Raw genomic sequence first — 17830 nt, 5'->3', positions numbered from 1 at the left:
GGGCCGGATTGTGCAGCAAACACAGTTTTAGTTAGAGTGTTGTCGTGATAAGATCAATTAAGCTATAAGCAAGATGTTGTAAGCTCGAATAATGAGCAATAAGTGTTAAGTTGTTGGAATTAGAAATAAAGATAAGTGTGTAGCCATTAAATTGGGACTTTTATTTAACAATCCAGTGATCGAACTCAAGAGTGAGTTACAGGTAGACGATTTATCGAGAAATCCGTTACAATATAAAATAAATGTCTACAAAAGAATCAGTGAAGTAATAGTGGATATTGAAGTGAAAAATATAGGTGTAAAATTCATGTATACACATAGCCAATAAAGTCTGCGTTCACCCGACACTATTTTTAAGTGAAGTAAAAACACAATGTAAATGGGTAATTCACTTTAAATTTTCTACATGTATATCTTTTTATATTTTTAACTTCAAAATGCAAAAACAAAAATGTGTGTTCCTATTTTCATTTTTGTGATAACGGGATTTTAGTGTAGGGAGAAGTAAACAAAGGCACCATTAAGTCTAACTATTATCGTCCGTCCAAACATATACTACACTATATCACGAATTTCTAACTAAGATGAAAGCCATACATCGATTATTATAAACTATTGATTCATTGCCGATAATTCTCCATGTAACGAATACTAAAGTATTGTGGCGAACACGAGTACCAGAATCAGAATTGACGATAAACTGCCAGAAGCAACTAGACAGCGAATTCGTAGTTGCTAGAATGTCCTAGTAGCGAACTTTTGTTAAACATTTACTACATAAGGGCTGCCGGATTGTGCAGCAGACACAGTTCTAATAAGGGTGTTCGAATTGCGAGCAACAAGTGTTAAGTTGTTGGAATTGGAAATAAAGATAAGTGTATAGCTTATTGGCACTTATATTGAACAATCCAGTGATCGAACTCAAGAGTGAGTTATAGTTAGACGATTTATCGAGAAATCCATTACAATTGGTGTCAGAAGTGGGATTGTCAAATAAATTCCCAATTAGATAATTATTTAAAAATGGCCAAGTTTAACGATTTAAAGATTCCACAACTGAAAAAGGAGCTGGAGGAACGTAGTTTGGTGACAAATGGTTTGAAAACTGAATTACAATCACGGTTGAGAGAGACCAAGGAGGCGGGAAACATTAATGTTGAGGAATATGTCTTTCACATGGATTTAGAGGAAGAGAGAACAAAGATAGAAGAAAAGGAAGAGGCTCAATTCTCGTCAAAGATTGTGGACATAAACATGGTTTTTGCTGCAATATCGCAGATGGGGAAAGAGATGTCAACGCAAATGGCGACACAATTTAAAGAGCAGGATACACGTATGTCTCAAATGGAAACGCGACTGTCAGCGCGTTTGGAAGGACAGTTCGCAGCGCAAGATGCACGTATATCAGCACAGGTGTCCTCAAAGTTGAAAGAGCAGCATGCACGGATATTGCAGGTGACCTCCCAAATAGTAGAAGCGTTCTCACAGATATCGGAAGAGCGGGATAAAATTAAAACTGAAGTGGAGGAGTTGAGAGAGTCTCCGTGAGCAACAATTAAATCGGCCAATTATGTCGTCAGCTTCTGCCAAGGTAAAACCTCCATCCTTTGATGGCACTGTTCCGTTCCACGTTTTTAAGCTTCAATTCGAAAAGACGGCATCTTCAAATAATTGGAACGCTGAGGATAAAGTAGCTGCATTGTTCGTTGCATTAAAAGGTTCTGCAGCAGAGATATTACAGACCATTCCGAACTGCGAGGCAAGTAGTTATGAAACGTTGATGGGTGCATTAGAAAAACGACATAGTAGTGAGCACAGGAAGCAGATCTTTCAAATCGAGTTGCGAAATCGTCGCCAGAAAGCCAATGAGTATCTGCAGGAGTTTTCTACAGAGATTGAGAGATTAGCTCACTTAGCTTATGCACATAAATCCATTTAATACATCGAGGACACGAAAATTCAGACTTTCGTCAATGGAATACGAAATAACACTACACGCTTCGCTGCATTAGCATGTCCAAAATTGACGTTTGCAGAAACCGTTTCGTATGCTCTGACACAGGACACTGCATCTTTGCTTTGCAATCAAACATTTAAAGCTCACAAAGTAGAAATAGAGGAACACACTTGGGTGAACCAATTACTTGAAAAAATTGAGAACATGCAGAAAGCACTGGAAAAACTTACGGAAACGCATAAAAAAAATGATGGTGTGCTGAAATGCTTCAACTGCGAAAAAAGTGGCCATATTGCACGCAACTGTAACAAGCCCAATAATCCAGTTGGACGTAAACGCAAAGCTGAGGAAGATCAAGCAAATGTTAAACTAAAGCGAGCCAGCCGAAAAGGGCACGGGCTGGCTCCCGCAAGCAAATCCCTGTAATCTCCTTTTCACAAATAAGCAGGAATACGAGTAACGTTGCCGATAGCGGTTATGTACACGGTAAAAAGCGCATACTGACTGTGGATACGGGCGCATTACATTCCATAATTCGATCTGATCTAGTTGAAAAAGAAGTGAGACCGTTAGCTGGGGCAAAGTTGCGTACTGCAACTGGAGAAGATACCCTAGTTCTCGGAAAGGTAACGCGCGAGATCGTAATTGGAAAGGCAGCCGTGTTACACAATTTTATAGTGGCAGATATCGTTGACGAAGTCATAATTGGAGTAGACTTTCTAGCAAATCAAGGAATCAAAATTTACTTGAAAAACAGGATTATGTTCTATAGAAATATGGAAGTGCCACTTATGTTCGGTTACGATAATAAAAACATCGTTAGACGAGTGATAACAACAGAGAGCCAGCAGATTCCACCAACATCAGAAGCAGTTATTTGGGCAAAAACAGATGGAGACTATGGGTCAAACAAGTGGTGGATTGTTGAGGCCACAAAAGAATCTACACCAAACTTACTTATAGGCAAAACCCTGCCTAGTACTTAATGAGTGCAAGTTACCAATCAAACTCTGCAAAGGAGCTATATTAGGGCAGTGTCAAGAGATTGAGGCCGTGATAAATTGCGAAATAGGTCTTGAGGAAGCCAACATGAGATTTTGTGTGGACTATAAAAGGTTGAATGATGTAACGAAGAAAAACAGTTATCCACTACCTAGAATCGATGACACACTTGACTCGTTATCAGCCACAAAATGATTCTCAACACTTGATTTAAAAAGTAGTTATTGGCAAGTGGAGGTAAACGAAGAAGACCAAGCAAAGACGGCTTTCAGCATTGGAGATGGTCTATGTCAATTTACCGTTATGCCCTTTGGATTATGTAACGCTCCTGCTACTTTTGAGAGACTTATGGAACAGGTATTAAAAGGATTACACTGGAAGACCTGTTTGGTATACCTCGACGATATCATCGTGTTGGGTAAAAGCTTCGATGAACACCTTAAGAACTTGGAAGAGGTTTTCCAACGGATAGCTAGTGCTGGTCTGAAGCTGAGTCCAAAGAAGTGTTCCCTTTTCAAAAAGGAAGTAAGCTACTTAGGACACAAAGTGGCAACGGAGGGCATTTGCACAGCTAATGAAAAGATCGAAGCAGTAAGAAATTGGCCCACTCCTAAAAATTTACATGAATTGCGGAGTTTCCTTGGACTATGTACTTATTATAGACGATTCGTTCCAAATTTTGCAGGCGTAGCTAGTAGCCTCCATGAACTCACGAGAAAGAACAGAGTTTTTGAATGAAATAAAGAACAGGAAGTGGCTTTCTAAACTCTGAAGAAACGGTTAAGTACTGCGCCAATGTTGGCATTCCAGGTCCCAGGATCAACGTTTATTTTGGATACGGATGCTAGTGGATTTGCAGTAGGCGGCGTTCGATCACAAGTCATTGATGGGCATGAGAAAGTGGTTGCGTATTACAGCCAGAGAGAAATTATTGTGTTACTCGTAGGGAATTACTGGCGTTGGTGAAGTGCATCAAAAATTTTCATAAGTACGTTTATGGCCAGCGATTTCGGGTGAGGACAGATCATGCAGCATTAAAATGGCTTCTACAATTCAGGAACCCAGAAGGACAGTTGGCACGGTGGATTGAGAGACTCCAAAGTTACGACTTCTCTATAGAACATCGAACAGGTGGTATTCATGGCAATGCTGATGCCATGTCCCGCCGTCCCTGTAATCTGGAATGCAGACATTGCTCAAAATCTGAGGCCAAAGAAGACATTATAGATCTCCGATTAATGACTATAACATCAGACTGGGATCCGGAGAAGCTACGGAAATGTCAGCAAGAGGATCCAGATTTGAAAAGTGTAATACACGGATTGGAGATGAATAAACGTCCAACGAGAGAAGAAATAGTTGCAAAAAGCCCAGTCGCAAAGGCTTATTGGGCACAATGGAATAGTTTGGAGTTAGTGTCTGGCTGCTTGTATCGCGTATGGGAAAGCGAAAATGGGCAAAGTTCACGAGCTCTGATGATTGTTCCAAAAGAAAGAATTTCTGAAGTTCTCAGCGAGCTGCACAACGGTCCAAGCCGAGGACACATGGGCTAATTACATGAAACAACGGGGCAGACTCCAGCAAGGGTAACTTTTGGTAATGATCTTCGACTACCGATTGATTTAAAAGTTGGAATTAACGCCAACGGAGGAAGGAATACTAAGGAATTCAATAGCATCCTAGAAGACGAGATGAGGGATATACATGCTATGGTGAGACAGCGCACCAAAATTATGAGCGATAAGATGAAAGCAAAATACGACAAGGCAATAAAGTCTGAGGATTTTATTGAAGGCGATTTGGTATTATTATATAACCCACAACGAAAGAAAGGGCTGTCTCCAAAATTACAGTGTAATTGGGAAGGACCATACCAGGTTATTAAACGATTCAATGATGTAGTGTATCGCATACAGACCATTGGAAGACCAAGGAATAAAATGAAGGTCGTTCATCTGGAACGGCTTGCAGCGTTTGGTACCGCAAATATGTATAATCGGGACGAGCAGACTTAGGTAGAGGGCACTGTGGCGAACACGAGTACCAGAACAAATCAAAATTGACGATAAACTGTCAGAGGCAACTAGACAGCGAATTTGTAGTTGCCAGAATGTTCTAGTAGCGAGCTTTTGTTAAAAATTTACTATATAGGGGCTGCCGGATTGTGCAGCAGACACAGTTCTAATTAGAGTGTTGCCGTGTAAAGAGCAATTAAGCTATAAGCAATAAGTTGTAAGTTCGAATAGCGAGCAATAAGTGTTAAGTTGTTGGAATTGGAAATAAAGATAAGTGTATAGCATTAAATTGGGACTATAATTTAACAATCCAGTGATCGAGCTTAAGGGTGAGTTATAGTTAGACGATTTATCGAGAAATCCGTTACAGTATACTAGTGCCAATCGAATGAAAAATGAAATCGGATTCAATATTGTAACGCATTTCTCGATAAATCGTCAATCTGGTACAGAGAACAGAGAATGTGGACTATAGAGAAGGTTCACAGTGCGGCCATTATCAAAATATTTCACTTTTCGCAGGGGAACAGAAAACGATGAGCGTGTTTCACCACTGAAAATTATTGGCCACAATTAACATCAGGAGAATTGAGATTATTTTTGAATGAAATAAAGAACCGGAAGTGGCTTTCTAAACTCTGAAGAAACGGTTAAGTACTGCGCCAATGTTGGCATTCCAGGTCCCAGGATCAACGTTTATTTTGGATACGGATGCTAGTGGATTTGCAGTAGGCGGCGTTCGATCACAAGTCATTGATGGGCATGAGAAAGTGGTTGCGTATTACAGCCAGAGAGAAATTATTGTGTTACTCGTAGGGAATTACTGGCGTTGGTGAAGTGCATCAAAAATTTTCATAAGTACGTTTATGGCCAGCGATTTCGGGTGAGGACAGATCATGCAGCATTAAAATGGCTTCTACAATTCAGGAACCCAGAAGGACAGTTGGCACGGTGGATTGAGAGACTCCAAAGTTACGACTTCTCTATAGAACATCGAACAGGTGGTATTCATGGCAATGCTGATGCCATGTCCCGCCGTCCCTGTAATCTGGAATGCAGACATTGCTCAAAATCTGAGGCCAAAGAAGACATTATAGATCTCCGATTAATGACTATAACATCAGACTGGGATCCGGAGAAGCTACGGAAATGTCAGCAAGAGGATCCAGATTTGAAAAGTGTAATACACGGATTGGAGATGAATAAACGTCCAACGAGAGCAGAAATAGTTGCAAAAAGCCCAGTCGCAAAGGCTTATTGGGCACAATGGAATAGTTTGGAGTTAGTGTCTGGCTGCTTGTATCGCGTATGGGAAAGCGAAAATGGGCAAAGTTCACGAGCTCTGATGATTGTTCCAAAAGAAAGAATTTCTGAAGTTCTCAGCGAGCTGCACAACGGTCCAAGCCGAGGACACATGGGCTAATTACATGAAACAACGGAGCAGACTCCAGCAAGGGTAACTTTTGGTAATGATCTTCGACTACCGATTGATTTAAAAGTTGGAATTAACGCCAACGGAGGAAGGAATACTAAGGAATTCAATAGCATCCTAGAAGACGAGATGAGGGATATACATGCTATGGTGAGACAGCGCACCAAAATTATGAGCGATAAGATGAAAGCAAAATACGACAAGGCAATAAAGTCTGAGGATTTTATTGAAGGCGATTTGGTATTATTATATAACCCACAACGAAAGAAAGGGCTGTCTCCAAAATTACAGTGTAATTGGGAAGGACCATACCAGGTTATTAAACGATTCAATGATGTAGTGTATCGCATACAGACCATTGGAAGACCAAGGAATAAAATGAAGGTCGTTCATCTGGAACGGCTTGCAGCGTTTGGTACCGCAAATATGTATAATCGGGACGAGCAGACTTAGGTAGAGGGCATTGTGGCGAACACGAGTACCAGAACAAATCAAAATTGACGATAAACTGTCAGAGGCAACTAGACAGCGAATTTGTAGTTGCCAGAATGTTCTAGTAGCGAGCTTTTGTTAAAAATTTACTATATAGGGGCTGCCGGATTGTGCAGCAGACACAGTTCTAATTAGAGTGTTGCCGTGTAAAGAGCAATTAAGCTATAAGCAATAAGTTGTAAGTTCGAATAGCGAGCAATAAGTGTTAAGTTGTTGGAATTGGAAATAAAGATAAGTGTATAGCATTAAATTGGGACTATAATTTAACAATCCAGTGATCGAGCTTAAGGGTGAGTTATAGTTAGACGATTTATCGAGAAATCCGTTACAGTATACTAGTGCCAATCGAATGAAAAATGAAATCGGATTCAATATTGTAACGCATTTCTCGATAAATCGTCAATCTGGTACAGAGAACAGAGAATGTGGACTATAGAGAAGGTTCACAGTGCGGCCATTATCAAAATATTTCACTTTTCGCAGGGGAACAGAAAACGATGAGCGTGTTTCACCACTGAAAATTATTGGCCACAATTAACATCAGGAGAATTGAGAAAAGTGCTAATTTCAATGTTAAGAAATGAACGCTTACAGATTCGTATATTTGCAATGCGCAAACGACTTTGCATATAATTTTAAGATATTCTGCATATACAGGGTGGCTCACGAATCGTGCTACAAAACTAAACCGTAATAAGTTTCTTTTTAATCAGTGCATTAGATTTATTTTTTTTTATTGTGTAGAAAATTTTATTTTATTTAAACAATTAATTATTCCCCCATGCTCAGCCACGCATATGCGATACCTAATTCGGGATTGCCTCAATTAGGTATTTAATGGTATGCTTCAGTTTGGTCAGATTTCAGTTTGATTTTGTACACCTCTTTCTTGATATAAACCGATAAGAAAATAGCAAGCGGTAGCAAATATTCTTATACATAATAGATGTATAATTATGTGGGCATGTAAACATATATGAAAGTACTCATTATAATTGTTAATTTGTCTACATGCAACAAATGTATGTAAATATGTACACTCATTGTTTCATGCGAAATCTCCGTTGTCACGGACAACCAATGTCCGAAGCTCACGTTTCTTTTTTCTTGTCAAAGATTCACTGTGCAAAAGGACTGACGCGACGACAAAGCGGCACAACATTGTGTTGTTGGTAGAAAATTCGAGCTATGCCGAAAAAAAAATAACGAACGGCCGCCGAATGTCGTTGCTTCCCTTGCCGTTCTAACAGCTTTGCTCACAAATCATCGTAAATATGTATGTTTATATATGAGCATGCATACATATTGACGCAGATTTTTGTGAGCTACGGAGAAATATTTTAAATCGATAAAAGCTTTGTTGCCACTTTTGTTACTTTTTTCTGGGTTTTGTGGGCTTGTCACTTTTCCCTTCTAGAGGGTACATAAAAAAGTTGTTCAATTTATGATTTCTAGCTTTTGCCATCGTCGCGAAAAGACGCTTGTAGGCAAACGCATGTTCGGGTGACGTATTTACATGTGTACGGATATTCATATGAATGTAGGTTGGTTTTTGTATGCATTATTTTTTCGGCAATGTTACATATACATACATATATAAGTATATTACAAGGCGCGCACATATAATGTATTGATAAATGATAAAATTATGATTTGACTTTCTGAGTACGTACATTCAAATGCGCATGTTCAGATATATGACTATATAAAATTAATATGATGAAAGATGTATGTATACGTTTTAATAAATTTAATCACTATAAGTAACAATTATCATACAGAATATATAAATGCATATTACGTAAAAACTATATAATCTTATTAAATGCCCAAACTGACTATAAATATTATTTTGAAAATTACATAATTTAATAGAGTCTTATCACTTTTGCATGCATTCATACAAATTGGCATAATGTTATGATATTATGAGTTCATAAGGAACATACATACAAACTTTGTCTTTTATATATATAGATAGATAGATAGATATATTTTTATTTTCAAAATATCGTAATCATATTTATAGGTTGTCAAAATTTTACTTTGCTCATGAGCTGGGTAAAATTCTGACATCGGATTCGCTACGAAAAATTTCACTTTCATCCGTCAGAAGTTTCGTTTTTCTGCCGTTTGGCACACAGCCTTAACAGAAAGCAATAATAATCCCTTAAGTACAAATTCAGAAATATTTAAAATAATACAAATACCAAGCAAACACTAGAAAGTACAGAAAGAAGTCGAAGGCTTGATTTCATACTAAATGAACTCCAGAATACTATACAAACAATATCATTAGCCAAAGTCAAAGTATTAAAACCCGCGATATTTCACATGGATGAAATTAAAGATATTTTGTTTAAACTCAATAAATAATCTTATACTCTTACTGCTGGTAGGGTAAAATAAAGATCTATATTGAGCTAAAAATATATAACGAATCAATTTATTAATAATACTTACGTCCATAGCATTAAACATCGCGCGCCAAGAAATTTTTCAGAAAAGTTACAAATTCTTCGTTTTCTGCAGCCAATTTTACTTCTTACTCGTTGTCAAATCAACTTTCTTCTTTTTTTTAAGCCAAATTCACTTCTTAACGCGCTGTCAAAATCGTATTTTTCAACGCTTAACTGTTTCGTCAATTATACATATATATCAGGTTTGGTTCAGGTCAGGTCAGGTTTTTTCAGGAGGCATCAAGTGAAAATTTATTTTTATATTTTCATATGTTATTATATTTTTTGTTTCATAATGGGTTCACCCAAGTGTGTTCCTCTATTTCTACTTTGTGAGCTTTAAATGTTTGATTGCAAAGCAAAGATGCAGTGTCCTGTGTCAGAGCATACGAAACGGTTTCTGCAAACGTCAATTTTGAACATGCTAATGCAGCGAAGCGTGTAGTGTTATATCGTATTCCATTGACGAAAGTCTGAATTTTCGTGTCCTCGATGTATTAAATGGATTTATGTGCATAAGCTAAGTGAGCTAATCTCTCAATCTCTGTAGAAAACTCCTGCAGACACTCATTGGTTTTCTGGCGACGATTTCGCAAGTCGATTTGAAAGATCTGCTTCCTGTGCTCACTACTATGCCGTTTTTCTAATGCACCCATCAACGTTTCATAACTTCTTGCCTCGCAGTTCGGAATGGTCTGTAATATCTCTGCTGCAGATCCTTTTAATGCAACGAACAATGCAGCTACTTTATCCTCAGCGTTCCAATTATTTGAAGATGCCGTCTTTTCGAATTGAAGCTTAAAAACGTGGAACGGAACAGTGCCATCAAAGGATGGAGGTTTTACCTTGGCAGAAGCTGTTGACACAATTGGCCGATTTAATTGTAGCTCGCGGAGACGATCTTTTAATTCATCCATTTCAGTTTTAATTTTATCCCGCTCTTCCGAAATCTGTGAGACCTCTTCAGCTATTTGTGAGGTCGCCTGTGCTGATATACGTGCATCTTGCGGTTGGAAGAGCAGTTCCCAGCGAGGAATTCATTTTTGTGATGTAAGAACAAGTAAACATAGGCACCATTAAGTCTGCGTTCAGTTTGCTTGAATTTATACTACCGTTATTTCGCATGAATTGGTTCGTTCTTTTTGCGAACATTCTATTGCGTTTTAATATAATTACTCGTTTAAAGCGCTCGTGACGAGTTTTAATAATATTTAAAAAAATGGAAACCAAAGAAAAAGAAATTAGTCTGCCGGATAGAAAAATTATCATTAAATTGTGGAAAAATGGCGAAAGTTTCAGAAAAATTGGGCAGACTATTGGAAGAACGTATTCTTCTGTCCAGCGCATCGTAAACAATTAAAAAAAAACCGGAATTTTAACGTCAAAACCGCGATAGGGCCGTCCGAAGATATTATCAGCCCGGGAAGAACGGAAAATAATAAATATAGTGAAAGTTAACCTACCCACCCAGTTACGTCCACAAAGATTATTGAAAACGTAAATATAATATAACCATTAAAAAAATAATTTGTGCCGAAACTGCTAGAAAAATTTTACGAAAAGCTGGATATCTTGGTAGAGTCGCTCGAAAGAAACCATTAGGCAATTCACAAGCTTTGTCTTATGTCTTATGTCGTATTTCAATAGCTTAAAATATACGACACTTGTGAGCACCCCTTAATTGTTGTATGTCATATTATGTAATATTTCTACACTTCTCCAGCTGGTAATTAAAAATTAAGAATACAAAAATGCCACGGGAAAGTTACAAAAATAAAATTAAAGTTTCTTTATGTTGAAACAGGGGCATTTTGGTCCACAATGGTTCAATTGATGAAATTTATTAATTTTAGACACTTAAACATCAACAATAAAAATAGCACACTCAAAAAACATACCTCGACGTGCTGTATTTGTCGTATTTCAATTTTGTATGGGAAACAACAACAGTGTTGATATGACAGTCATAAAAAAAATAAGACAATACGACGATATGACACCTTATTCTAATATCTAATATCCTACATATATCGTATTTCACTTGTAAACAGGCGAAAGCGCATTGAATTTGCTCATAATTATATAAAGTAGTCGCCGGAATTCTGGAGAAAAGTAATATTTTCGGATGAAAGTAAATTTTGCATGTTTGGCATAAAAGGTCGACAAATTGTGTGGCGCAAGTCAGGAACAGCCCTTGAAAAGCAAAGTCTTGTTGGTACAGTTAAACACGGAGATGGCGGAATTATGGTGTGGGGTTGCATGGCAGCTGGGAGTGTGGGTCAGCTTGAATTTATTGAATCCACAATGGATAAATGGAGTTATTTGAACATTTTAAAAAACAATTTGAAACAAAGTGCAGAGAATCTTGTATTATCTTCGACGTTTTGGTTCCAACAAGGTGATGACCCGAAGCATACTGCGGAAATAGACTTTGGCTCTTGTAAAATGCTCCTAGATAACTTATAACGCCCTCTAAATCACCTGACTTCAATCCTATTGAGCATCTATGGGATCTGTAGGAAAAAAGAATTCGTCAGCATTATTTAACAAGTAGAGAGGCTTTTGGAAGTGTTATGAAAGAAGAATGGTCCCAGATTACAGCTGAGGAAACAGATAAAGTGGTAAGATCAATGCCAAATCGATTGAGCGCGGTTTTAAAACAACGCGGGTATCCATCAAAATATTGAATTAATTTTTAATTTATTTAATTTTTTTTTATTATTTTTAATACTTTTGTAACTAATTTTAAAGCTGAACGCAGACTTAATGGTGCTTATGTTTACTTATCCTTACACTAAAATCCCGTTATCACAGAAGTGAAAATAGGAATACACATTTTTTTTTTTGCATTTTGAAGTTAACATATAAAAAGATATACATGTAAAAAATTTTAACTGAATTACCTATTTACATTGTGTATGTACTCCACTTAAAAAATAGTGTCGGGTGAACGCAGACTTTATTAGCTATGTGTATCCAGCCGCGGGAAGCTTATAGTTTTCGAGATATTTGCGTTTAAAGTTCAAAATTTCAAAATTTTTAAAAGTGCGTATTTTTTCAATTTAAAATGAACTTTACTCTTATTTTTTGTTAAATTTTATATCCACTATTACTTCACTGATTCTTTTATAGACATTTATTTTATATTATATATGTGGTGCAGAAATAGCTATCATTCAATATTTTACTTATTGTTCAATTCTATTATTTCACACAATAACAAATAGGTTTCAAATGACAATCAACAAATAAAAAACTGTTTTATAGCTCAGACATGTACAAACATTACACTACATAATTTCAATGGTTTCTTGAACACTATTGTAATACAGAACACCATTTGCGTTGGAACAAAAATTGAAATTACGGTTGACACACATATGGTTTCTGTTGTATACTGCAACAGGTACTATATATCCGTCTTTGCTATAACTTCGTTGCATGCCCTTTGGAACAAAAGTATCTTCCTTTTCTCTTTTGTGAATAACACCCACCAAAAAAAAACGAAATTATTATTTCGATGAACCCGTTGCAGCTACACCCATATTTACCGACAGATATTATTTTTAAAATAACTCTCATGTTTTGGATCCAATAATTAGCAAGAGTCATGCAAACCAGGACATCTTCGTGGCAATGCCATAACATAGGTTTGATCCTTGAGATTTGTTCTAAAAGGGCATGGAACGAAGTTAGCAAATGCCTTCATAGGAAATCTGTGATATAGAAATGAGTTTTATTTTGAGATATTTATGATTTGTATTTATATATTATTTTTGCTCAAAAATAATGATTATATATAATTTTTATTATTCTGGTGGGATTTGGGAATGTTTCTAATTGCATAATTCTCCAAAATTTGTTTCAAAAATATTGTTTTTAAATACTTTATGAATACCTACTTTTCTAAGAATATGTACTTCGTTAAATATTTTTTTATTGAAAAATTATTTTTAAGAAGTTTCAAATTACATTGATGTATTAATATGATTAAACTATTGATTATAATTGTCCCTTAGAGCTGCATTCTTATACGTTGATAATTAGTTTTTTAGATCCATCAAACTTGCTAAAACATAGGATTATTGTAATTTCACGACAAACGTTTAAATGAATCGAAGTCTACTAAACATAAGGATTCTTAATTTGAATGTTTTCCATTTCTGTAAGTATAATGTTACGAATTATTGCTCAACTGAGCATTTGAGCTATTTGAGCAATGTGCAAAATAAAGCACTAAACAGTGCTTATGAAAAAGGTAAAATCATAGCTGTCACTTGTGTTTTCTACCCCAATTACGGTTGACGCAATTCAACTTCAGATTCACCCTACTCTTGTTTGGTATTTCGAACTTCAGCTATTTTCAGTCGAAGTTTCATTGGTGTTGCCAACCTAAAAAAATGAAGATTTGAAGAAACAAAATCAAAACAATTAAATTCAGATATTGCTTGTGAAAAGGAGAAAATTTAATAAAATGAACATTAGTTTTGATTTATATTACGATTACAAAAATCTTGAGGCCAAAACTGAGTGCCGAGCATGAGAATAAACCTTCGTGATCCCCTAATTCCATTGGAACTTCCTAACACCAAGTAACCCATAGTTTTTTCGACTATTAAATGGCTTTTGAATAATTTTTGTTGCAGATTCATAAGTCAAAACACGGTTCCCATAATATTATTTTTGCTGTTTCCAAATTATAGCTTACCTCGTCCAGCTTCGGGATTTTTCTTCAGAGATTCAACAAATTTTCATCTCTTTATGTCTTTGTACAAAATAATGATTAAAATAATTTAAAATTGTATGTAAAATAGTTTATTTACTCGTCTTCCATTTTATATTAATATTTTTCCTAAATAAACGCAGTAATGTTACCAAGCAGTTATACTTTAGTCAACCCCACTGGCACAGAGTTGAAAACCGTAACACTACAAGAGTTTTACAACACTTCAACCCAACTTTTTTTTGACAGTTTGAGGTAATATCTAATTTCAAAACTTCAACTAAAATGCATTTGGGTTGAAAATCGAAATAAGGGCCTTCAATTATAATGTCAACAGCTTTCCGTAATGCATTATTCTAGTACACTGGAATATATTAATATTTTTCCTAAATAAACGCAGTAATGTTACCAAGCAGTGATACTTTAGTCAACCCCACTGGCACAGAGTTGAAAACCGTAACACTACAACAGTTTAACAACACTTCAACCAAACTTTTTTTTGACGGTTTGAGGTGATATCTAATTTCAAAACTTCAACTAAAATGCATTTGGGTTGAAAATCGAAATAGGGGCCTTCAATTATAATGTCATGAGCTTTCCGTAATGCATTATTCTAGTACACTGGAAAATAAGATCACGTGTGTTCGCTTGTATAACAATTCAATTCTTTATTTCTATGCATATAATCCTAAACCTTAACCTAACGAGTTAAGCTGGGTGTATGTGTTAACAACACATATATTTATTATTCTAAATATTTTAATTATAATACCACTTTATAACAAACCTCAATTACTCTCGTATATACAATATTTTAGATGAGAATCATGATGGGCGAGCTTTTGAATAGGATCAATTTTTTATTATTATTTTATTTCATAAATATTTATTCGACAATTTATTTTTGTTCGCATTTTCGCTAATTTTGTTATTTTGCTTTATGTTCTTATTAGTACATCTTTCAGCTTAGTCTTATTTTAAAGAATTTCGAAAGGCTTTTTGTCGTTAACGTGGGTAGTGTTTGATTAAATCACTGGTAGAGATGAGATTTTACCTGAAAAAAACCCAAATGTAAAAAAAATAGGGAAAAACCCCGGACAAAATTACCGAATTGGAAAATATTCGGGTTTTTTCATATTTAGCGTAACATATATCTAGTTAATGTGTAGATTTTATGAACGGTAACTTACCGGTAAGTTTAAGCTTGTATTAAGCAGAACTCTATGTTATTACATTTACTTTTTTTCCTTAGATCACATCATGCCCAAAAAGAAAAATACTGATGTATAGAAAAACTATTTTCGTTCGGCAACCAGTAAAACAGTAAAGTGCAAACACTGTGAAAAAGTTTACCAATGTGGCAATGTCAGCAAAATGACCAGCCATTTGTTAAATTGTTATAGACTAACTAGACAAACTACGGAAAATAGCTGTTACTAGCACAACTGCCGGAAATGTGTCCTTACAAGATGAATCAAATCATGAAATGTCATAGGATAACACTTCGGACGACTACAACTTCTATTATTATGACTACATCAGAAGGTTTAGCAGGAAAAACACTTCATCTAGATCAGCTTTTATATTTGTTACTGGTTCCTTTTTATCCATCGTTGAAAATCCCCTGTGGGTACGATTTTTTGACGATTTGCAACCACTTTATAAGTTAAATCTAGAAAAGCTATCTCCACAACACATTTGCCGTGTGATGGCTGGAGCAATCAGCGCAATGCATGTATCATCAACTTATTATTATTGCAAAACCCGATCCTGTTTTTGTTAAAAGCCTTAATACTCGGACAAACCGACATACAAACCAATATGTATCTCAATAGATAATCAAAGTTATAAACGTGTATGGAGGCTAACATTTTTAACACTTGTCGGAGATAACACAAATTATATTCAGAGAGCATTTCAGATAGTTAAAAATTCATGCACATATAATACCGCTGAGATGTGTAGCACAATACATTGAATTTGCTATGCGAAGATTGCTTAAAACTAGAACCTATTAATGCGCTTATATCGATTGCCACAGATACGCTGGGGCAGTTACTGCACTGCGTCAGAAAGTTAAAAAAAAATCCAAAGTTGCATTACAGACATTAGCAGTTCACGAAGATGCCACTATTTCAGGCGAAATAAAGGGTGCGTTCGAGATGACAATCACGAAGCAGTGTTGTAAATTTGTCAAAGTATAACGTTCTGCGTGAATTTTTGGCAACACTTGCAACAGCATCACGTTCTACTGTCTCTTTTTGCACGCTATTTATGCAAATAATCGACAACACTAAATTTTTGTCTGCACATCAGCAGAGTATCAGCAAATATGCTGATACAGATACAATTTTCAAACTTGGCCTTCAAAGAAATTAAGTCTACATATATTTTTGTCTTTCCGGGTATATCCATTTTAAATGAGCACCATAAAGAATGCTGTAGTTAGGCGATCAAATAATTGTTTGAAACCCATTCATTATGCTGCATATTTATTTAATCCAAGATTGCAAGGCATAGAATTAGAAGGAGAACACGGAGTGAATGCTAGGGAGTTTATACACGACGTGAGCCAATCGCACAGTATTGACGTTGGTGTTGGTTTAGCCAATTATAGAGTAAACAGGGATTATGGTACAAACCATTTATATGGAAGAAAGTCGTTGAAATGGACCCGATAATTTGGTGGAGGACTCTACAGGTCCAAATTGCTGAGTAAGGTTGAGGTACGTATTTTCACTGCTCCCTGTACTTTAGCAGCCGCTGAACGATCTTTTAGCACATATGCGCATATACATACATAGTCACAAACGAAACAGATTGACTATAGACAGAGCAGCAAAAAAAGCTTTATCGCATAATTGGAACCTGTTACACAAACATAAAGATGATGACAATGACGATGATGACGATATCTACACCCGGCAATTGTCAAGTCAGTTGCGTAGCCCAATAAATGAAGAACGACCTTCAACATCTCATGGAAATACACAAGGAATAGACTTTCGCTGTATTTATAATATATTTAAGGATCATGACAGTAGCGACAGTGACTAAAAGCATTTATTACGAATTTCGCTTTCTAGTTGGTTTTAGCAGATTATTGTCGATTCTGTTATAATTATCAACCGTTAAATCAATTTTGTGTGTTTTATTTCGATGTTTAATCAAACTAGTCGCATTATATTTCAACTGCTTAGCACATTTATTAAACTGGACACTAGGTCCATTATTTACTTTTTTAAAATAACTCAACACGGCGCTAGGCGCCATTTCTATAAATATATTGAACAAAGAATAATATTTAATTGAAAATATATAAATAATATGTACTAAAAATAATTAAATTCATATTTGTAAGACTTTCTATCACACGGTTTGTTATGATATTAAAATGGTATGTAGAACTTGAAACTAGTTACGTAACCGTAAAATCGAATGTTAAGAATCGATTTCGGAAGGTAAATGCCACCGCATCACTATCAACTCAAGGCTGGATCTCCGTTTTTGCTTCGTAATTTCAACTCACCACGATTTTTCAATGGCACAAGATTTGCCATTCAACGAGTAAGGAAGGGCTAACCATTTGATACTCTTGAACTTTGCAAAGATCAAAGCCGGTTAAATAAAAAAAAAAGTTGCGAAAGGGTGAACGAATTTCAATCAAATTTAGTATCATATTGACTTATTCTGAAGACAATTTCATTTACATTGAGTGCTAAAACACTACTATAATTTTATATCTTTTAA

The 17830-nt window shown here is 35.9% G+C and overlaps 1 pseudogene; it reads left to right on the top strand.

Moving 5' to 3' along the window:
* Nucleotides 1-1023: 1023 nt before the first annotated feature.
* LOC138856078 (uncharacterized protein PF3D7_1120000-like) lies at nucleotides 1024-17137 on the top strand (annotated as a pseudogene).
* The last annotated feature ends 693 nt before the right edge of the window (nucleotides 17138-17830 follow it).

This window comes from Bactrocera oleae, chromosome 3, assembly GCF_042242935.1.
Source record: "Bactrocera oleae isolate idBacOlea1 chromosome 3, idBacOlea1, whole genome shotgun sequence".
NCBI classification, from domain to species: Eukaryota; Metazoa; Arthropoda; class Insecta; order Diptera; family Tephritidae; genus Bactrocera; species Bactrocera oleae.
This window is presented reverse-complemented; position numbering and strand designations above follow the sequence as displayed.